Source organism: Lagenorhynchus albirostris, chromosome 2, assembly GCF_949774975.1.
Source record: "Lagenorhynchus albirostris chromosome 2, mLagAlb1.1, whole genome shotgun sequence".
In the NCBI taxonomy this organism is placed as follows: domain Eukaryota; kingdom Metazoa; phylum Chordata; class Mammalia; order Artiodactyla; family Delphinidae; genus Lagenorhynchus; species Lagenorhynchus albirostris.
Window position 1 is genome coordinate 139,147,546 of NC_083096.1, and position 23,711 is coordinate 139,171,256.

Below are 23,711 nucleotides of genomic sequence, written 5' to 3' on the forward strand. Positions count from 1 at the left end.
ATTAGCTTTCTACATCCCTTCATTGCTTAGCATGACACTAAAGGCTTTCAGTCTAGCTCTGCATGCCCTGACATTTCATATTCCTTGATCTTTTCCACATTTACAAATTCTCAGCCATCCGAAATGTTTTGATATTCCCCAAAGAAGGTTTAAACTTCCATACTTCCATGCCTTTTTCCATTTTTTTTCTCTCTTCCCTGCCTGTCAAATTTGTCTCCATCTTTCCAGAATCAGCTTCTTGTGCTGCAATTTTGTGAAGACTTACTTGTCTGCTCTCCTTCCACTGGGCAGGTTCAGCTCCCCTACCTCTTGCTTTCAGAGCACGTGGTACGTAGGCATCTCTAAGATTGTCTTGAGTATTAGCCTGCAGTGTTTGTGCTCGTCTGCCTCTCCCTTCAGACTGTGAGTTTCTTGAGGGTAGAGACTGCCTATCTTCTTTTATTATTTGAGTCATTAGTGCCAAAAATATTTCCTGGCACAGAGTGTTAGACCGTAATGGCTCAGTGCTTAAACTACGATTCAGACAGGCTTGGGTGGGAAGTCCAACGTCATTACTCACTAGTTGTGTAACCTTGGGAAATTTACCTAATTCCACTTGACGTCAGCTTTCTCATCCGTAAAATGTAGACAAAATACCTATCTCACAAGGATGTTCTCAAAATCAAATAAGTTAATATATGTGTTAACTTTTAGAACAGCATCTGGCACGGTGACTCTGAACTCACTATTAGCAATTATTATTTATCGGTTTTATTATTATTGCTAGCTCTCACAATTGTTGGGAAGATTGCAAAAGACTGCGCATACCTAGGAAGTGTTTGGCGTAGTAACTGGCATGCAATACATGTTCAATGTAGATTAGATGTTTTTATCATTATTGTTTTTATTATTAAAAATTGTTGAAGAGATGAATTTCCTGTTTTCTTAGCTATTGCCCATCAGAAACCATCCCTGGAAGTTGTGCTAGTTCCAAAACTCAGTATGTCCAAAATTTATCATAATATTTCCCTTAAAACCAGCTGATGTGAAAATGCTTGGTTGAGTAGCCACTTAAATACTTTCTTCTTCCCTCTCTCCCTCCCTTCATGATTCCTTCCCCCTTTCCTCTCTCCTTCCTCTTCCGATTTCTTCCCCAATTATCCCATCTTAGTCACCTTTCTCTTGGTGTTTTGGGCTACAATCCCTGAAATTACTTTAAACTCTGCCTCTCCTTTCCCTAGACATGATATTTCACTGATTTCCATGATTTCAGGCTTTGAAATATGTCTGGGATACATATAGTTGTTTCCTTTCCTATAGCCATTTCTTTGTTGAGGTTCACATCACCTGCCACCTGGATCACTTCCTGTTATTCTGCAGCCCCTCCAGGGTAGGGACCCAGCATCACCACAGTGCGGGGCACATAGTGAGGCATCAAAACCAGAACTGCCAACGGGGCCATACAGGAACATTAATGAGCGAAGCCAACCAGGGAGCCATGGTGACCATGACATATGTGGTCCTGTCTTATCTATAGGAAAATGTCACTATACAGGAAAGTGCCTGCCCATTGCTTCCATGTGGGAATGCTGGTGTCGCTGGACCTTCTGATATTTTAGGAAAAACTGCTAATCTGTACATGTAATCTACTGATTTGTAAATGATGGCAACTACTTCAAATTTTAAAATCCCATTGTTTGGGCTGGACAAGCCAGGTCAGTTCTGGCATACAAGTAGAAAGGCCATGATGTCTAAGAAGGTGCTCAAGAGATGTTTACAAGAACAAATGGATCCAGGACGCATCCCTCTCCTAGGCCTTTGCTCAATCTCTTTCTGCCTCCTGGATTTCCCCCTCTTAATTAATCCCATCTCAGAGCCCTGTGTATGTTTCTCTTTCTTCACACCTTTCATGACAATTGCTCATACCAATTGAGAACCTACTGTGTTCCAAGCACTAAAGGTGAATTGATAATAAGGAAACATTATCCCTGAAACATTTGACAGGATCACAGACAAAGCCAGGCCGTTTATGGTAGTGTCAGATAGAAACAATAATGCTCCAACTATTTTGAAAAATCTAGCTCTCTTTTCTTTGGTACCATTGTCCTTGGAGGATAATTGTGAGTTAAATTGGATGTCCATGATTGAACTATAAGTCTTTCACATTTTACTAGTGTTTAATCAGATTGTAGATTCCTCTATGGCAAGGAACTCACATTAAACATGATTTATATTCAGAGCTCCTATAGATCAGCAGATAGGCAGGTATATAAATGACAACAAATAATTACCTACAAGTCAGTTAGGACAGGGAGTTGGTTAGTTATTAGATTTAGTTAGGAGGGGAATAATATTAATGCAAAATTCACATGACAGTCTTTCAAAGTAGGGCCGTGGGTCCACTGATTAGAGTCACAGTCGACTCTCTTGAATGGGTGTACTCATAAGCGCTAATATTTTCAGTTTCTTTAAAGTGAAGCAGGATATAAAGGACATTTTTGTGAAGAAACTTGAATGTGTAGGCCGTCTAGATTTTTATAATTTTCTTCTAGTTTTTTACAATGGTTTTGCTTGCTACTAATTTGACGATAGTGTCTTTTACCGCATTGTCTTTAAACAGTGTTGTATAGCAATCATCTGTATTTTTATATAAACAACAAATATCTGTATAAAAGCATATATTTTTTTTGTTTTCATGATATTTAATTAATTTTTATAATGGCTTTCAGAAATACAATTAGAATAAAGAGTATGGGAACAAATATCATTGACTTTTGATCAGCATATCACTGAACTGGGGGGAGATAGGTTCCTGATATGCTAAGGACCAATCCACTAGCATCGGACAACCTCTGTGCTATGGTGTGACTCCATCTTTTACAAAATGAATGGAAACTATTGATTCTATCAGGTCAGGCGAAGGTTTAGTTAAGACTGCTCGATTACTACTGATTGGATTCAGGTAGCATTTGTTGGATTCTTTGTAATAATAAAAGTAAATAATAATAATAATTATTTCTCACCTATTTATATGGTCAGTGGTACTTCCAAGGTGCATTTACTTATATTATCATACTCTCATGGAATCCCTATGGGTAAGCCATTTTTCCCTTTTGACAGATGAGGAATATAATTTTCAGACAGGTTGAAATGACTTCCCTAAGAGCTCATAGCTTGAAAATAACAAGAGTGGAGGCTAGAACCCTGTCCCAGTCTGACCAAGTCCAGGGCTCTTCTTGCTCCCCTAGAACTAACTCTTCAAACCAGGCTAAATGAACTCCAAAGACCCTTTCAGCTCTAACACGCTCTGATTCTGTGATATATTTGCAATATCCTGTGTACATCATCCATTCTACTGCTAAGAGCTAGCTGGCCCTGTACAGCTCTGTGGCCACTGGCTTGACAAGGAGGGGAGAAAGAGATTAAGTAGAGGGACCAATTAGTTTCAGATTGGTTGGGTAAATTTTTCACAACATCTTTGAGTTTATCCCTCTATCCTTTGATGAATGACTCTTGCCTCTTTTTGACTGATTGATCTTGAGTGCTGGGTATTTTTCTCTCACCACATTAGCTGCCAGGTTTTTAGGCTATCCCCCTCCAGGAACGAGATGAGGTGAGATGTTAAGTTGTTTGTACGTATGACCTGACTGAGCAATGCAACCAGGCTGAATATTCAGAAAGCCCTTCTGTGCTTGGAGCCTGCTTTCATGTCTCAGAAATCCTGATTTGTTTCAGGGTAGGGAAAATCCAAGCCGGCTTGCAGAGTGGAAATTAAAATCTTAAAACTATGTATGAAAATCAAACATTCCAAATGGCCTGGTTTAAACATCACCCTCCGTCGTTGATCAAATGTAAAAGTTCTTGAAAAGAAGCAGGGGGATTTATGACTAGGTGTAGGACTGGGGGAAGCCTGGCAAATATTTATGGGTAACTTCAAGGAATTCCACTGACTGTGCTTTAGTCTGATTTTGTACCCTCCAGTTTCTGCTTTGGCAATTTCAAGCCTGCAAATGCTTATGGATTGAAAAATATTTTGGTTTGGCTGTATTCTGTTAACTTTTGAATTTGGTGGCGGGGGGTGGGAGAGACACTATATATATTTATTTGGACACATTTATCATGCTGTGTGTGAGTATGTGTGCATATGTTTTTATTCCTCTAGATTTATGTTTGTGACTTTCTTGAGGACAGGACCTTTGCTTTAACTATCTCTGTGCCCTCAGACTAATATAGTCTCTGAAAAATAGGAGGCACCCCATAAATGCCCTACCGATTCGTATTGTTTAGTTAACTTTTGTTGAGCACCTTTTTATGTTAGGTCCTGCGCTGGCTGCTAAGGGGTTATGTAGACACATGGAGAGAATGGGATTTTCAAAATAAACTGTACTTTAAAATGTAAAGGAATATAATTGAAAAGGCCAAGCCTAAAAACAGCTAGGCTTATACATTACAGTTGTTTCCTGAACGACTTGGGGCACTGACCCTCTGTGCAGTTGAAAGTCCATGTATAACTTATAGTCGGCCCTCTGTATCCACGGTTCCTCCGTATCTGTGGTTCCGTATCCAGAGATTCAGCCAGCTGGGGATCGTGTCGTGTAGTACTGTAGTATTCACCATCGAAAAAAACCTCTATAAGTGGCCCATGCGGTTCAAAAACATATTGTTCAAGGGTCAGCGGTAATCCCCTTTTTTGCAGCCTTCAATAACTAGCCCTACAGGGGTTCATCATTCCATATACGTATCTCAGGTGTATTAGGAAGAGGCAGGGAATCCAGTCAGTTTTATTCTCCTAATGATTGATGAAGAATCAGATAGATGTACACATACAACACTGGCTGTTGGATGGGCTGGTGACAATGGTATAAACACCATCAACAAATTCCAAAGCACAAATACCAAAGTTTTAGGTATTTCCATGTAAATTATCTTACTTAATCCTCTCAAACGCTTTGCAGGACTGGCATTATTATGTATATTTTTAAAATGCTGTTCCTATCCCTAGAAGATCTGTCTTCCCTTTTTAATCTGTTAAACACACCTCATCTTTCAGGAGCCAACCCCAATGACACCCCTTCTGTGACTCCTTTTCCTCTAATTCCAGCCAGATTCATAGGCTCCTTCCTTTCTGCTTCTGTAAGACTTTGTATATACCTCAAGCATGGTACTCAAGCAATTAAAGTCCTTTCTGCATGTTGGACGATGAGCTCCTCAAAGCAGCTTCCCCATCATTTTCCCCATCACATAACTAGCACTTCTACCCACCCAGTTGCTCAACCTGGAACTCTAGGAGCTTTTCTTGCCCCCTTCTCTACCCTTTCATTCCACATCAATAAGTCACCAAACCCTCTGCATTTTAACCCCAAATAAACTCCTCTCCAAACTCCTCTCATCTGCACTGCCCTCACTTTAGTTCTCATCAACCTCGCTCGTCTCTTCAGACTGTGGTGACAGCCTCCTAACGGGTCTTATTGCTTCCACTCTCATGGCTCATGCGGTTCCCTTGCTCAAGGCAGTCCAGTAAATTTCCATTGCAGCTAAACTAAAACGCAAAGATCTTAACAGCGCATTTGGTATCCTGTGTGATCTGGCTTCTCCCCACCTCTCCAGCCCCATCTTACTGCTCTCTAAAATAGTTTGGCCTCTTCTTTGCCAAGTGCTTTTCTACCTCATGCTGTTCCCTCTGCCTAGAATGTTCTTTCTGTCACTCTTCACCAAGCCATCTCTTGCTTACTCTTCAGATCTTAGCTCAAATGTTGCTTTCACAGAGTGAGCTTTACTAAGCTCCTGGGGTCCTCTTTAGAGAATTCTGTTCTTTTTCTTTATAGCATCAATCAAAACTTGTATGCATGCATGAGTGTATGTATTTGCTTATGTCTGTCTCCACCGCTGGAATGCAAGATTTGTTGGGGAAGAGTGTATCCGTTTGTTGTTTTTTCACTATTACATATCAGTACTAAGTTAGTGCATGAGTGTACAGTGGGAATTTACCAAATAGTTATACAAATTAAATGATCGAATTATAAAAAATAAATTCTTCATGTATGATTATCACACCAATACTATTGAATGGGTCCCTTATTTTTGTTTAGAGTGTTTCTCCGTGATAAAGGTAACCTAAATATCTTTTGTTAAATATCCATTGGCTGTCAGTTTCATTTGAGCCCCAACTTCCCCTCACCAAATAGCATTTGGAAGGTGCCAGTTGCCCCATTTATGAGAAGCACCCATCCGAAAATGTCCCTCTCCTGCCCATTCACCTGTAAGCGGTCCATCCCTGCACTCACCTGCCCCCAAACCCCCAGTGAAGACGGGTCTCTTCACTTCTGCGAGGGCTGTTCAGCAAGCCATTTTAGCCCCATTTCATAATGAGGAAACTGAGGCAAACAAGACGTGAAGTGACTCGGCTGAGGTAGAGCAAGGTCCCCGGGCCGCCTGTCGAAGAAGATGGATGGAACAGCGAGGGAAAGTGGAGAGGAATTCAAGCCACATGCTTGGCCCAGGCTGGTAGCAAGGCCTACTGCAGGTGACCACACGTAACCTCCTGTACTTGATCTGAAGTGCCCTGGTGTTCAGAGCAGGGAGCCCAAACGCAGCCAACTTGTTGCCAACAGAGGAATTCTCACACTGAATATTTCCCAGACAACATTATTATTGAACGAAACCTAGCCAAATGAAAACACACATACAGTGGTTTCTTCTCATGCGTTTCCCTGCCTGTATATACATATATATATTTTCTCTTTTGTGTTCCTGACCACCCTGACATTATAGTTTTTACTTGAGGAGATTTTAAAATAATTTCCCTGTAACTCATCCATCTTCCTGTCCTGAGGTAGGGTACATTTTCACATTTTCCAGCCAGTCTTAATGTAGCAGAAACAATCAGAGGTGCTGCTATGTCTCTAGGTGCTGGAGGAGAGGGCAGAGTTGGAGCAGGTGGGCTGAGCCAATAGAAAGAGCTGGGAAACAGGAAGCTGGAGAGGAATTTCCCCAGGTTGCCCTGTGCTGGAGCCCGGCCCTGCTCCCTTGTGAAACCTTGCCAGGCACTGGTTTCCTACCCGATTCCTTCCTGGGCTTAAGATGTTGTTCCCCTCTTGGATCTTCCTTGCTCCCTGTCGCAGCCCCTCCGCCCATTCCCACACTGAACACTGCCTCCCATGTGTAAGACAGTACTGTCATCAAGCTCATTCCTGCTTCTTGCCCCAGATGCTGGCATGTTAGTTAGGCTGATGGCAAAGCAAGCATCAAATTTACAAAGATGCATCCTCCCCATCCCCACCAGTTTGCTCACTTTTGCAAGTAACCCAGGAGAGAGCTCCCTCTGAATATAAAACAAAACAAAAAACAAAACCAATAAACAAACCCCCACATCCTTCGTTGGTCCTAAAGAATCCGGGATAATTTCTTCCAACTTGTTTTCTCTTTATTTCATCGTTCCAATCATGAGTCCATGCAATCCACCGGTAACTTGAGTTCCAGATTATCTTCCTGAAGTTTATCTCTGAGAATATCCTTCAGACTACTTCTGTGATTTCCTCTGGGCCTTTGCTGAATGCTCTTCCCTTTTCCTTGAACGACCTTCCCTAGGATTTTCCTGCCATTACCGAATCCTCTACACTTAAATCTAATTCTTCCTCCTCCACCACAAAGCTTTCTCTGAGGACATTAGGGCTAGAGTCCGTGCTCCAACACTGGAGTTTCTGGGTTTGAACCCCAAGTTACTCACTTGCTAAGCTGTGCAATGTAGAACTATTTGCTTAATCTGTGTTCTAATTGCCATATCTGTACAAAGAGAATAATGTTAGTATGTATTTCATAAGACTGTTGAGAAGATTAACTGAGTTAAAATGAAGGGGTTAGAATAGTTAAGTACTCAATATCATCCTGTCTACATGATCAAGCTGGACTTCCAGAAAAATTAGTAGAGTTTTCATTCACTCCTTAAATATTTTTCAAGGTTATTAATGTCCTAGGCACTTGATTAGGCACTGGAAAGAAGGTGCTCACAGCTGAGGATGCCGGTCTGCAGTAACGTATATTTGCCTCCTGTTCTCGCTCTCAGGTTGTAAAGGCTATGAAGGTAGAAACTTTCATTCCTTTCTGAAGACCCCACATAGTAGTTTCTTAGTGAATGTACCCTAGATTGAATTATATTTTTCTATGGATTAAAGAAATATCATAGAGACGAGCCCTGAAGGATCCATATTTTACCATCTAATTGTCCCTGATCTCATAGAAGATGTGGCTTTAAGGATAACATTTGATAACATATGAAACTCATATTGCATGTAACAGGATAATGTACTAATGATATAACCACCGCCACCACCACTGGCATTGGTATCACCACCACCCTCACCCTCATGTATGCTGCCACCGTCATCAGCATCACCATTACCACCCCAAATTCCATCATGACAACCATAACCATTATGTACACTATCATCACCATCACCACTAACATTATCACCACCACCATGGCCACCACCATCACCACAAGCTCCACCACCATCATCACCATAAATATATATAGTAATAATTATTATAATATTGACAAAACAAGTTAACAGACATTGCTGACTTTCGAGATTACCCAATAACTGTATCAGGTAGGGATTATTTTTATCTGCATTTGATGGGTGAGAAAGTGAGTTTCAAATGCAATCAATTTCTTAATTTATACATTTTTCCATTTTAGAAATAAAATGATACAATGATTTTGTGGAGTATGTTCTCTTTGTCCCTCCAGATCCACTTTTCACCCTTCTCCTTACCTGCTCTGTACCTCAAGAGGCTGACCTCAACAGACTGCATCATCTAGGTTCCCTTATTCTCTATCATTCAGCCAAGTTCAGCCAATGGAAGCCACTAGCAGGAGACTGGAAGGAGGGAGAAGAGAGATGCAAATGTTTATTCCCATTCACTCTACAGTTTTATAGAGGCTGTTCTTCCTATGGGACAGCTTTCTCCTGCAGCTCCAGTTTTCTCCTGGTTCCAGAAGCTGCTCCCTTCTCATTCTTCTGACTTAGGAATAGTAACAACTTCTAGTTGTTACTAGACACCAGGTATTTTGTTGCTTCTCCTTAACCTGCTCACACCTCTGAGAGTAGTCCTGTAATTAAATACTTTTCAATGATCTCTTTGAGTATGCCACCTGTTTTCTGCTGAACCCTGAATGATGCAATATAATATACAATATAATATACAGTACAAAATATAATATACAATCTTAAAAGCAGGAAGGAAGGAGAATAAGGGAAAGAAGGAAAGAGGAAGGAAGGAAGGAAGGAAAGAGGAAGGAGGAAGGAAGGAAGGAAAGAGGAAGGAGGAAGGAAAGGAAATGCAATCAAATTTCTACCACCAAAATAAAATCACTATTATAATTTTAGTGTGTTTATCTTTAGTTTTTGCTTTCTATGCATTTTTAATGTAGTTGTTACTGTGGCATGCATGCAATTATGTTTCCTAGTTTTGTCACTTCATTAAGTTGTCCAGTCATTTTTTAACATTGCTTGGTTTTCATAACCACAATTTTTAATGACTGAATAATATTCTGTTGAGAGTTCTTTTAAATTTTTTGGTTATAAATGATGCTTTTTCCATATTTCAGTTTTACTTATGATAGGTTCCCTGAAGTATGATTTTGGGGGTCAAAGGAAATGAATATATTTTTACTCTCAATCTTATCCCCAAACTTCAAATCAAGGGATTTTATTTTAGAAGTTAATATCAGTCTCATTCTTTAAAGGGGAGGTTTAAAACATCTATGATTATTCTCATAATTGTTTTGTTTCATATGGCTTTTGCTTCCTATGTATTTTTTCTTGCTATTTTCTCCATCTTTTGTTTTCTAGACTCAGTGCTAAAGTTGCTTTCATGATTTGTAAGGTAAACTTTCTTGTGTTTTACTCCAATTGTGACTTTCTTAAAGTTTTTTGCAGTTTAAATAATTTGTAAGCTAATAATTAAAAGTAAAATCATACCAAAGCTTTGATATTTTGTGCACCATGGGTTTCTGTTGCATCAGTTTTTATTTTTAAAAATATTGCTTTATAAAATAATTTTTATCTTGATAATTGAGTTTGGGGGGCATCCCCTTAAATTTTACTCCTGAGGCAAGTGTCTCACATGCCTCACCCTAATCCTGGCCCTAAGCCTCATCTCTTATTCATTTTGGCACCTCCAGTCCTTAGCATGGGTTTAGCACCTAGAAGGCATATGGTAACTCCTGTTTGCTTGTTGAAGTGATTTATTATGCTACATCTTACATATGGAGTATTTTGAAAGAGAGACTGTCTAGCTGATTGGCATGAATCACTTCCCTGTCCATAGAAACAGACTTTCCCTTGCCCTCCACTGCCCACTATCTGAGTAAACGAAGCATTTCTGAGGCAAAGACTTTTGTAAATGTGCCTTAGAGCACTCTGTTTGATTATCCATTTTATTATGATTGCCTTCCCTTACACAAATACTATCTAAATATTATGACAAGAAATAAAAACAAAACAAAAATACTGGAAGATGAAAAAGGAAAACCAACAATCCGTTCTTCTTTCTCCAGGATTAAACGTTGAGCAAAAGTATAAAACAATTACGGTTTCACCTAATTGACAGCAGCTGTGCAAATAGATGAGCACACTGGGAGATTGGTGTCCCCCCATCCTACCCCAGGAGCATCTTGATATCTGGATTTGTTTCACTTTGCCCGAAGCAAGGTGTGTGTAGGAAGAATGAAACCAGGCTCACTGGTTGAGAGGGGAAGGGATATATCCTTTCATAACAGTCGAACTGGAGCTTGAGCCCATGGGATTTGATTATTTTGAGGTTCCAATCTCTAGGACTCCCTTGTGAGCAGAAAAGGACTATCAGGTGTCAGAACAGGCTAGTGAAGGTCAGAGCAATGGTCTGCTTTCTAGGCTTCATCTTATATGGGAATTTTATGAATTTTGGTTAAAGTATTTCAGACGTTTACCATTGTTGTGCTCTGGTTTTATCCTTAGAAGTATGTGTGGTTATCCTCATTCTATAGGTGAGGAGATGGGGGTTTAGAATGGTTGATGGCTGAAGGTTAAACAACTTCTCTAACTAGTGGTGTGGAATTTGGGATTTGGATCTTCATTGCTTGACTCTGAAACCCATGGTCTTTCTATGATATCATGCTCCACAACCAGTATTATCTTCAGGGTAGAGGAATGCAGCGTCTACCTTTTCCACTTACTTCTATCTCCTACCTACTTTCTAAACCTCCATCCTTGCCTCCACTCTCCTGCATACAACTGCCCCATTGTCTTATCCTTATTATCTGCCTCTTTCAGCAGAGGTTTCCCTTGTGGTCTGAAATCCTTTTTAGAGCCTTGGAGGTTTAAGGCTGAAAGGGGTCACCAGGAAGGGCCTCCACAAAGGGAGGAGCCAATGAGTCTTGTTGGTTTTTGGAAGATCCCTAGCACTCTAGAAGAGCACTTGGTATACAAAAAGGTGCCAAATACCTGTGTATTAAATAAAATTTTAAAACACACACACAAGGACCTTGATTTTTACAATTTTATTTAATGATTATTATAGTGATTTCATAAATTAAATTTTTACTAAAATTCTTGTTAGTGTTTTCTCAGATCCCAGCGTGATATATTACACTTAAGATTTCCTAGTTGAATTTTAGCTAACAGAATCTTGGGTCTTCACCTGCCACAGTGTGTATTAAAAAAATATAATCAGGAAATTAAAAATAGAACTACCATATGATCCGGCAATTCTACTGCTGGGTAATTTATATATAGGAAATGAAAAAAACTAACTAGAAAAACTACCTGCACCCATTACAGCATTATTCACAATAGCTAAGACATAGAAACAATCTAAATGTCCATCCATATGAATGGATAAATAAAATGTGGTACATATATAAAATAGAATATTATACAGCCATGAAAAAGAAAAAAATTCTGCCATTCACAGCCACATGGATAAGGCTTGAGAGCATTATGCTAAGTGAAATAAATCAAACAGAGAAAGACAAATACCATTTGATCTCACTTATATATGGAATCTAAGGGAAAAAAAAAACAACAACCACCAACAAAAAAAGCAACAACCAAAACTGAGGTCATAGATACAGAGAACAGATTGGTGGTTACCAGAGGTGGGGAATGGGTGGTGGGCAAAATGTGTGAAGGTAGTCAAAAGATACAAACTTGCAGTTACAAAATAAATAACTCCTGGGGATGTAATGTACAGCATGGTGACTATAGTTAATAATACTGTATTTTATATTTGAAAGTTGCTAAGAGAGTAGACCTTAAAAGTTCTCATCACAAGAAAAAAATTGTAACTATCTGGGGTGATGGATGTTAACTAAGCTTATTATGTGATCATTTCACAATATGTATATGTATTGAATCATTATGTCAGTACACCTGAAACCAACACAATGTTATATGCCAGTTATATCTTAATTTAAAAAAAGCCCCTCCCTGATGGGATTATGGGCAAGGGGAGAAGTCCCAGAGTGACTGTGATAACGGTGCTCTTATACTGGCAGAGGGCAGTGCTCGCTCCATAGGAACTGTGGAGCATCCCTATTTGGCTTCTCCTGGAAGCAGCTCTGGGAGAACCCAGGAGCAACAGGCTTGTGGAGAAAAGGATAGAGAAACAAACTTTTGCTTAATGAAAGAAAGAGCTTTCCAGGAACTAGAGCTTCCCAAAGATGGACTGGGCCACCACAGAGAGCAGTGAGCTCCCTGTCTTCAATATTATTTAAGGAGATCCCACATAGAGATCTGTTGGGGAGCTTGGAGAAGGAGTTTCTCCTGAAACCTTGAAGTCCCTAACTTGTGGGTTCAAAGAATGACACCCCCCCATGAAAAAAAATACAAGAAAAGTAGACAATGCAAATAAAGAAAGCTTTAAAAAAATAATTGGTCTGGAATAAGCCAGGAAGGTTAAAGCATGAAAATATATCTTGTCTCTATTGGACTTAGCATCTGTGCAAGGTCAGGGCATGAGGCACTGAGTCCAAAGCTCTGAACTTGGAATCAGAAGTTCTGGCTTTTTTGAAACACTGATCAGCAATTTGACCTTGGACAAGTCCCTTGCCCTCTCTCAGCCTACATTTTCTCTTATTTTAAAATGAGATGATTGAGACACCTGATAGATATCTCAGGTTCCACTCAACTCTAAAAGCATTGATTCTGAGGTAGCATGTGCTTATAAGTAGGAAGAGTTTATACTCTCAGAGATGGTGTATGTCAGCTTTGGAAGGTAATAATGTAAAATGATCTCCTGCAGACTGATTCCCTTCACACACATCCTAGAGCTGGGTCAGTGGTGGTGGTGACTTTCATATCCCAGAAACCCCTTGAATAGTGCCTTACATACTCAGTCCTAGGGACATGTTTGTGTGGAAACATGACTTGCAGGTTTTGAACCAAACCCAACAAAATGTTTCAGGCTTGCTCTTGGCAAAGTCCTTCTTTCCCTGCTCCCTAATAAAGGATTGGAAAGCCAAGAGAGGTCTCACATGGCTCTTCTTGGCTGTTGCCTCCCTCTTTAAACAATGGCTGGATGTGTTCTGTAGGAAGAAAAGGAAACATATGGATTGAATTTCCCCCAAGTGCACTGTGGCCTAGGAGTGGATTGGGGGATGGGTGTGGGGGAGAGTAGAGAGGAAGGCTTTGGCACAGCACACTGGGGAACTTAGTGAAACCTGGGTCCCATGTGAAGTAGTGGGGTGAGGGCAGAGGGTCAATGACTAGCCATGGCCAGGTGTACTCTGAACTGGCTGCAGTGGGACAGACCTTTACAGCAGACCCTTGGAAGTGGAGGAATATGTAGAGTGATGTTGTAATGGGAAACGGGGAGAAGATGCAGTTGTCAAGTCAGGCAGAGGCAACCAAAATTTCTGAAGAGTCCTCAGTGGTCTGAATGTTGTGGGATCCTTCCTGAGGAAGGCAGGTCTGGCTCTATTCTGTGCCTTGTGCAATGGGATTGGAAATATGAAATTTCATTAAGTTTAATCAGAGCACCATTAAACAACGTGTGTTAATCCTACATCTGTTGCCAAATTACTCAGGGCTCATCAAATGGAGAGTCATAATGGGGCCTCTCATTGGCATTGCAGATACATCTGCAGTTGGCAACTTGGAGGGCAAGAAAGAGAGAGGTGGGATTATTTGAGAGTTATAAGTGCATTTTTGTGCTTCCACCCACAAAGCCCTCTCATACTTCTCTGTCTTCGTGACCAATGTTGCCTTCCCCTTTGATGTCTGAGTTTCCTGCCATGGTGCCCATGCTAGCAAGATCATGATCCCCCAGGATTGACAAGTCATATAAAACTCCCTTGTCACATGTACATGTCACATGTACAATAATCTGTAGCTTTACATGTACATCCCTTATTCCAGTCACCCATGAGCTTGGGGTTGCTGCCTCTTATTTCTGATCCTGGGTGCTTATTTCTGTCCTACTGGTCCAGAGTGAAATACTAAAAGTTGAGAAGTTGGCTGTTGGTCTGACTCCATCCTGGTACTCATTGGCCCTTTCCTCTGGGGAAGCTTGTACCTGACTTCTGTTATCTCCTTTAGAATGAATCTTTTTAGTTTATGTGTAGCACCAAGAACAGTAAATGTCTAGAAGCCCAAATGACACACGCCTTGCCTCATTTCTTTGTATCGGATTCTCCCTGGTCCTGGACTAGATTGAATCTTGTCCATCTCCTTTGGACCTCGTTTAGAATTGCCAGTTCTAATGGGAAAGGGGCTGACTCCGCTGACAACCATCCTCTTCCCCAGCTCCTAAATATTTTTTGGTCTGGCTTTATCCCTTCTCAGAGATGGGAGCTCCCAACATACCATGTCATCAATGAACTCATCATTTAAGACTTATCCTAATGTTACTTGTTCTGTGAAGTCTGTCTTTCCTCATTCAGGAAAAATCAATGGCTTTGTTTCATGTGCTTCATACACCTATTTTGTGTTTATTATTATTGTATTATAATTACCTATGAACTACTTCCCAGAGCAGTGACTAGCATGGTTTATAACTGAATGATTATAGTGACACAGTTCTATTTTCATTCCTTGTAATCTGCCAGAGGGTATGTCAAGACAAAGGAAATCAATAAAAACTTCTCTACTGGATGAAATATTTAATGCAATGCCCTACTCTTACAGATGAGAAAACTGACCCTCAAAGGAGTTCAATGACTTAAACAGACCTTCAGTGAAATCTTTTAGGAGAAAGACCATGTCTGATTTATCTTTGCACTTCCGATGCCCAGCACAGCATCTGGCACACATTAGACAATCAATATACGTATTGTATTGAGTTGAAACAGAATTTTGGAAACCACAAATCTAGTTAGTGGCAAGGCTAGGGCTGTAAACAGGTACCTTGACTTTTAAACTCTTGGCCTGTAGTCAAGTTAAATCATAACTAAGATGCTCAAGGTACTACAAAAAAAAAAGTGACACGACAGCATCTCTTAAATTTTAGTCTTGGCAGATAGTTCTTATCTATTTTTTCCTTTTAACCGGATATCCCTCTTTATTGTCCTGTACAAATCATGCAACACTTAAAATATGTGGTTGGCTTAACACTGAGAAAACCATTTCCTTTCCTTTTGATAAATATTCCAGATTTTGAAAAACACCTTCAAGTACCAAGTCTCTAATGAGGTTTATTCAAGAAAGGACATCTATAAAAAGTAAAGGTTTTTTCATAGTCCTCCGGATAACTATTTCTGAAAATACTAGGTGCACACAGATGCTGAGAAATGTCTCAAGTGAGCAGAGTTAAATACAATGTTTAGAGGGGCTAGAACTACAAGAGGGTATCAAAAAGGAAAAATGAATTATTTTGCTATATTTCCTCCTGTACACTAGAGGGCTCTGTGCCAATTATGGCTGCCTGTTTTCTTCCTGGAGATCAAAGGTCTAATTAAGCAAACTTTTTCTGTAAAGGGCCAGTAAATATCTTAGGCTTTGCCAGCCATATGATCTATCTTGCAACTACTGATTATAGCAAGAAAGTAGCCATAGACTATGTAAATGAATAAGCATGGCTGTGTTCCAATAAAACTTTATTTATGGACAATGCCATTTGATTCCACACAATTTTCATGTATCACAAAATAATATTGTTTTTTTTAAATTTTTTTTAAACCATTAAAAAATGTAAAAATCATTCTTACCTCACAGGCTATACAAAAACAGGCAAGACAGATTTGGTTTGGGAACTATAGTTTGTCGACCCCAGGTCCAGTTAATAATACTACTAATGATGATGATGATGGTAATAATAATTTCCTGATTTTTATATTTTAAAATTTTTATATTTACTGATTTCCTATTTTGTGGCAAGCACTATATCAGTTTTCTCGCCTGTTTTTCCAAATAAACCTTATATTTTAGAGCAATCCATTTTTCAAATGAGGAAACAAACAAAGAGATTATTTTGGTCAATGTCACAAACTTATTAAGTAGAAGAGCTGAGAATGAAGTCTAGATCTGTTAGTCTTAGAAGCTATGCTCCTCCCCATTATGCCATGTTGCTTCTTATTTTAAAATATGCAGTTTTAGACAGATCTTTCACTAATAAAACTGTGGTTTAGATTTGCAGTCTTTGGTGGAGAGAACACTCTACTGGGAATTAAGATACTGAGTCTTGGTACCAGCCATGCCAATAACTCCTCATGTATCCTTGACAACACTCTTGAATTTTCTGAGTGTTAGTTTCCTCATCTGTAAAATAGGGGTTAGAGAATGGCAGTTGTTTTCAGAAGCAGTGTTGATTTTGTCCCCCAGGGACATCTGACAACATCTGGATACATTTTTACCTCTATTTTGCCTCACATGACTGGCATCTAGTGGGCAGGGGCCAGGGATGCTGCTGAAAGTCATACAATGCACAGGACTGTGCACCCCACCCCGTGGCAAACACTTAACCAATTCAAAATGTCAGTAGTGTCAAGGTTGAAAATCCCTGGATTGGGGGACCAATACAACTTCTTCTATTTCTGAGAATCTGATTTGTTATTTATTTCATTGAAATATAGTCGACCCTTGAACAACACGGGGGTTAGGGGCACTGACTCCGACTCCCGCACAGTAGAAGATCCATGTACTGCTATCTGGGCCTCAAAAACAAAGGGACTGATAAATGACTCACCCAAGGGCAAGAATCTGAAACAGTTTGGGTAGAATCAGGACTCAAACCGTACTTCTTTGGATTCCATGTATTGTGATCTCTAATCGAATGCAAACATTCCCCCACAGTTAAAGATCTATAAAATGAAAATACAGGTATATATTTATTTGAGAAAAAAAAAAAACCCTGTGTATAAGTGGAACTGCACAGTTCAAATCTGTGTTGTTCAAGGGTCAACTGTATTTTTAGTTAAAATCCAAGTCACTTCTCTCTGAATCAGATTCTTCTTTTGTAAAACAAGAGAATTACACCATATAATCTCTGAGATTCTTTCCAGCTTTAAAATGCTCAAGCCTATGATTAACAGGGAAAGTTAAAAAATAAATGTTATGCTATTAAATCCAAGATAATACAAATCATTTTATATTTTTGTCTCAAGAATCAGAGCTGCCCAACTCCCTCATCCTCACAGGGCAAAGGTTGCAAACTTGCAGTCTATGGGCTGAACCCAGGCTGCAGATGTGTTTTGTTTGGCCTGTAGAGTGTATTAGATCTTTGTGAATTAGTGGCCAACGTGGATACTTCCAGTAAACGTCCACATTTCTGGCTTCTCTTGAAGAATCATAAGACTGAGCAATACTGGGCTTGATTTTTGCATAGTGATGGTGAGTCAAAGCTGATTAGAATCTGTCCCTTCAGATGGGGCTGAATTCTTCAGCTCACCAAGTTTCCCCACTCGCAGGTTTGAATTAGACCTGCCCACTTTCACTTATTTACCTTACCTCCCTCCCTACCTTCCTTGTCCCTATAGGTGGTTGAGTTTGCTATTCCTGCCCTAGAATTCTCAGTCCACACATGGAGTACCCAGAAATATACAGGGTTGGCCACTCAGAATTGTTGGCCGCTTAGAATAAATGAAATAAATATTAAGCTCTGTAACTGGGTCTAAATAAACAAGCAGATGAGAACGGGATGGGGAGGAAAGTCTTCGCAGCAGCTTTTGAAAAAAAGCCCTAAGAGTTTTAATGGATAGTATCAGGCAATGGTGTTTTGTGCCTGCCAACTAACTAATGTGATCCCTGGCTGCATTATTAGGAGTTCAGCATTCTGATGGGGATGAGGTAGTCCTGCTCTTCTCTCTCCTGCTCAGATGCATCTGAATCATCATGTTCATTTCTTGGCACTACACTCTAAGTGTGATTTTTAAAAAGGCGTTGAGCAATGAATTGGTGAGATGACTCAGAATGTCTTTCTGTGAGTGAGATTGGCAAGAGTTGGGGCCATCGATTCTGGAAAAGGACTCAGGAAGCACAGGACAGATCTTTCCGAATATCACACAGTCATCCTGAGGAGGAGAGTCAGATCAACTCCATGACATCCCAGACATACCTCAGACCCCTCACTAAGCTTCAGTTTTCTCACTTTTATAAGAAATCCTTTCCACAAAGGAAAATTAATCTTGAAACAAACAATGTAAATATGTAAAATAAATCAATTCAAATTTGATTTGATTATTTGAGTCAAGTAAACCACATCAAATCAATACTCTGGTTGGGTGAGTGCAGAATGTCCGGAGCCCCAGCTGTTTAGCTCTTCCCTTCAGCCCTCTAAAGCCACATTGGAGAGCACTTTACAGAGCCTCTGGGATCCCATGCAGTGGGAAAAAAAGCCTGATCTAGATTTCTAAGATCGCTACTAACTCCAAAGCCTTCATTTCCTGTAGCCTATGTTTTCTGGCTCTGAAACATCAGCACAGACTTTGGAAATTAAGATGGACCATCAGAGGCAGGGGGAGAGATGGTCCCAGTGGAAGGAATAGTAAGAGCCAAGGAGACCTGGACAGTGTGTCTGCAACACACTTCATCTGAAGTGAATTGAGACCTCATGACAACTGTCTAGTAAGAAATGCAGATGGCAGCTTGGTCTTTGTTTCTTTAGGAACTCTTGAAGACTGTCTCTTTTAGACACTGGGGTTTTCTCTTTAACATCATTTGCCCTTTTAGTCCACTTCCATTTTGCAGTAGCCACGCAGTTTGAGGATTATCCCAGGGGCTGGACCTGGCCCCTGGTTGGTTTAAACAGTTGTGAGGATCCCTCCTTCTTGACAGTGATTGGTCCAGTGACCCAGGTATCAACGAATCAGTGTTGATTAGGCTCCTGTAATGGGCATTGTTAAGGAATGGATGCGTCGCCCAACTTGGGCAATGAGAAATTCGGGGAGTGTTTACTGAGGGGCCCTTTAGGAAAAGTTTCTTTGTTTATAAGAGAGACCCAAATGGAGAGACAGTTTATTTCTTTCTCTGGATATTTGGATGTGGTGATATGTGGTTGAGAGACCTATAGTTACTGCTGTCATTTTACTACTAGCAGTCATTTCACTACTTTCCATCTTTCCTTAGTATTTTAGGTAGTTCCCTTTGTGTTGTCTGCCTCTTCCAGCTTAATGAATCCTAGATGTTATGTTGGGTCATCCCAGCTGGAAAGAGTTCCTTCCAGTGACAGAAGAGCATGTTGAAGAGTATATTAGACGCATCTTATGTCCAACCTCAAATTCTCTTGGTTAGATCTTTTTCTTGAACTTCTGATTACCTGCTCCATCACAGCTGCTTCAGCTCTCTCTGTGCTGACCTACAGAGTTAAACTACCTGAGGCCGACCAACAACATGCCTGAAAGCATTTATGTCTCATAGCACTTCTGGACTCAGATGAAGACAAAGCTGCAGGCATCAGAGTGGCTTCCTGAGCAGCTGCTGCAGGGGCTGAGTAATGCAACCCAGGATTGTGGAGTTAAATCCCTGGAAGGCAAACTTAGAGCAATAGAACTCAGGAGATATGAGGGATCTGGCAAACAAATTTACTCTCGTTTCCTCCCTCCAATAGACTGAATCAAGGAGTGTTTTCCCCCCTGAATAACCCATTTGGAGACATCTCATAAGCTGCCTCATATAGATGTTTTGCTGGAATGTATCACCTTGCATTATTTCCTATCCTTCTCTGCCTCACTTCCCTTTTTGCTCATTTTTGCAGCTGTAGTATTGTACCTCCTAAATAAAGCATTAGCATGTAATCCTTGCCTTGGGCTCTGTTTCTAGGAGAAGCCACTAAGTTAGAAAGGAAAAAGTCAAAGAAGAAATAATTGGTGGAGAGTTTGTGCTACTGGTTTGTGTGGTTTTAATATTTAGAAAATCCGATCTTTTTTGAAAATCAACAATCCAGATACAGTGCACATCCTATAGTATAGTGGTTAAGAACTCAGACATACATGTATTTGAGCCCTAACTCTGCCCTTTACTAATTGTGTGATCTTGTTCATGTTACTTAACTCCTCTGAGCTTCACTTTCCTCTTTCATAAATAATGAAGATCTTACTGACCTAATTGGGGTATTGTAAAGATTAAAGGAGATGATGCATTTAAAAATACTAATTTGCAGGGTTTACAACCTCAGCACTATAGACGGGTTGGGCTAGATAATTTGTTGCTGTGGGGGCTGTCCTGTGCACTGTAGCATGTTTACCAACATCCGGGGCCTCTAACCACCAGACACAAGTAACTCCCACACAGCTGTGACAATCAAAAATGTGAAAACAAAAAAAAAAAAAAAAAAAAACTGAGCCATTCAAACACCATCAGAGGAACCAGACAGCCAAAACAAAATTGTGAGAAATCATAAATCACTGTCATTTTCATCCACAAAACCTTGGATGATTTGTTACTCAGTAATATGAAACTGAAACAAATTGGTAACTAGAAATGTAATGCTACCATAACAAAACCTCAGTGATGTGGCACTGGCTTTGGAACTAGGTGGTGGGTGGAGGCTGGAAAGAGAACAGAGAAGAGAGGCTAGAGGAGCAGAAAGGAAATGGTTACTGAAGACAAAGGAAGAAAGGGCAATCCTTGGTATATGGTGGCAGAACTGTAGTAACTTGGAAGATAGAAATGTACTCAGTAAATTTATTGGATCTGGCTAAAGAGATATTAAGGCAGAAGATAAAAACACCAAATGGTGTCTTAAACTGCATATTATAACATATGAGAAGAGAGATGAGCTAATGAGTGAACTGCAGAGTTTGCAAGCATAATTTAAAGAAAATATAAAAGAACAAGGACTTGCTGAGTTGGAAAACTAAACTGCTTTATATTTTCTGTGTCTGCAGCTCGCAAAAGATTACCAAAGTAAAACACAACTTCAGGGCAAATATCAGATCAAGGGTATGGCTGTAATACCTTTTGTTATGATCTCATAAGATTTAAGGTCCCCAGTTATTCCTCTTCACTAGAAAAAGGGGCTTCTAATACTCTCAATGGCATTGTCCCAAAGAAGCTGAATTTTCTAAAGTATAAAGAGGTATACCTCAAAAAGAATTATGGATTTGGCTTTTAGGAGCTTGGAGTGAATGCTGAGAAGATTGATGGGAAACCCACAAAGATTTTAAGACAATTATATTTCTAATCATGTTCATAACTTAAACTTTGGTGATTTGAATTGGGAGAGATGGAGACGGTTCAAATGAAAAGAGGCTTGTAAGAAGCAAGAAGTACAAGCTCCTGGAGAAAGCTACTCAAATATAAGCACAAATAAAGAAAAGCCTTTTAGAATGCTAGACTAAGAGCTCAGAAAGTAGAGTGAAGAGCGGAGGAGAACAGTGACACCATTCCCTGGGAGTAGAATCTGTCCTAATCAAGTAACATTTCCCACCCCCAGGGTAGGGAGCCTGACCACATGTGACATCTGGATTTCAGAACTGCTATTGATCAGTGACTTCTATGTGTCTACTGCTATCTCATTATCCCATTATGATTGAGATTTTCTACTATACATAATTTTTCCCTATTTCTGTACTGTATGTTGAATGTGTCTGGGGAAGATATATTGTCTTTTTAGTTCACAAATCTCTGGAGATGCTGCTGTTAGAGTTCCTGTACCTGAAAACCACACTTAAGGAGACTCAGTCACATGTAGGCTGAGGCAGGTCATGAAATTCTGGACTTTAAGCTTGATACCATAATTGATGTGGTAGCCAGCCTCCAAAATGACCCCTGATGACCTTGTATAGTTTCCTCCTATACTGAATGGGACTGGCCTGGGTAATGAATGAGATATTATAGAAATAACTATGTTTATCTCCCATGGCAAGGTTGCAAATGACCTCTCTTATGTCATTCACTCTGGAGAAAACCGACTCCCATGTTGTGCGAACACTTAAGCAGTCTTATGGGGAGGTCTGTGTAGTGAGGAATGGAAGACTCTTATCCACAGGTGTGTGAGTGAACTATCTTAAAAGTGAATCCTCCAGTCTCATTCAAGCCTTCAAATGGGACTATGACTGACTGACATTTTGACTGAACCCACAAGAGAGACACTGAGACACAAGTATCCAACTAACCTCCTGAATTTTTTACCAAAAAATTGTGTGAGGTAACAAATGCTCATTGTTGTTTTAGCCAGCTAAGTTTGTGGCTAATTTGTTATGAAGCAATAGATAACTAAAATAATTGGGATGGGACTTTTGGAGGTCTTAGTTTGGAGGTGACCACATTTTACATGTAGGAGGAATATGAATAATTTATGGCAAGAGGGCACACTCTAATAGATTGTTTAATGGCCCCATCCCAAAATTTGTGCCCCTTTTTGCAACGTGGCTTTGCTGCAACTCCCATCAAGAGGTGGAATAGATAGATAGATAGATAGATAGAGACATAGATATAGATATAGATAGATAAATATTCTTGAATCTGGATAACTTAGTGACTTGCTTTTACTAATAGAATATGGCAGAAGTGAAGTTATGTGACTTCTGAAGCTAAGCCTTATAAGACATTGCTACTTCTGCATTTGCCCTTGAGAATACTGCCCTGAGATGTCACCTAGGGAAAATTAGTCCAATCTCCTAGAGGATGAGAGGCTACATGGAAGAGAACTGAGACACCACAACCCATAGCTTCCACCAGCTTTGAGTTTTGTAAGTGAGGCTATCTTGGACCTTCCAGCACAGCTAGATCTCTGGCTGACTGCAGCTGCATGACAGAGCCTGGGCAAATCTATCTGAGGAATCCTCAAGCCAACCTAAAAAATTAGTTGCCATTGTTTTGGGGTTGTAAGTTAAGTAGCAAATGATAAGTGAGAAAAACTTATTACAGGAATTTATCACAGAGTATCAGTTTGAGCTCATTGTTTCTCAACAATATCAAAAACCTAATATTAAGAAATGGTTGATTGGGGGGTCACTGACATAAATCCAGGACCTTAGGTATGGATCTAGGTTGCACATGCCTGTCAAGCTCAGGCGGAGTCCCTGGTGCGCGGGGTGGTGCGGGCGGCGCATATGGCCCAGCTATGACACTGAGGAGACTAGGTCACTCTGTACAGCTCAGGCCACCACCCTGCCCCTCCAGCAGTTCCGGGTTCCCATCGCCAGGCACCAGCCAGGTGGTTCCAGGGATTCAGATGTCTGTGTCTTTGGGGGAACATTACTTCACCTGCCACATGGATCTTGGCACTCTGGCTGAGTGTCAGGCCTGAGCCTCTGAGGTGGGAGAGCCAAGGTCAAACACTGGACCACCAGAGACCTCCTGGCCCCACGTAAT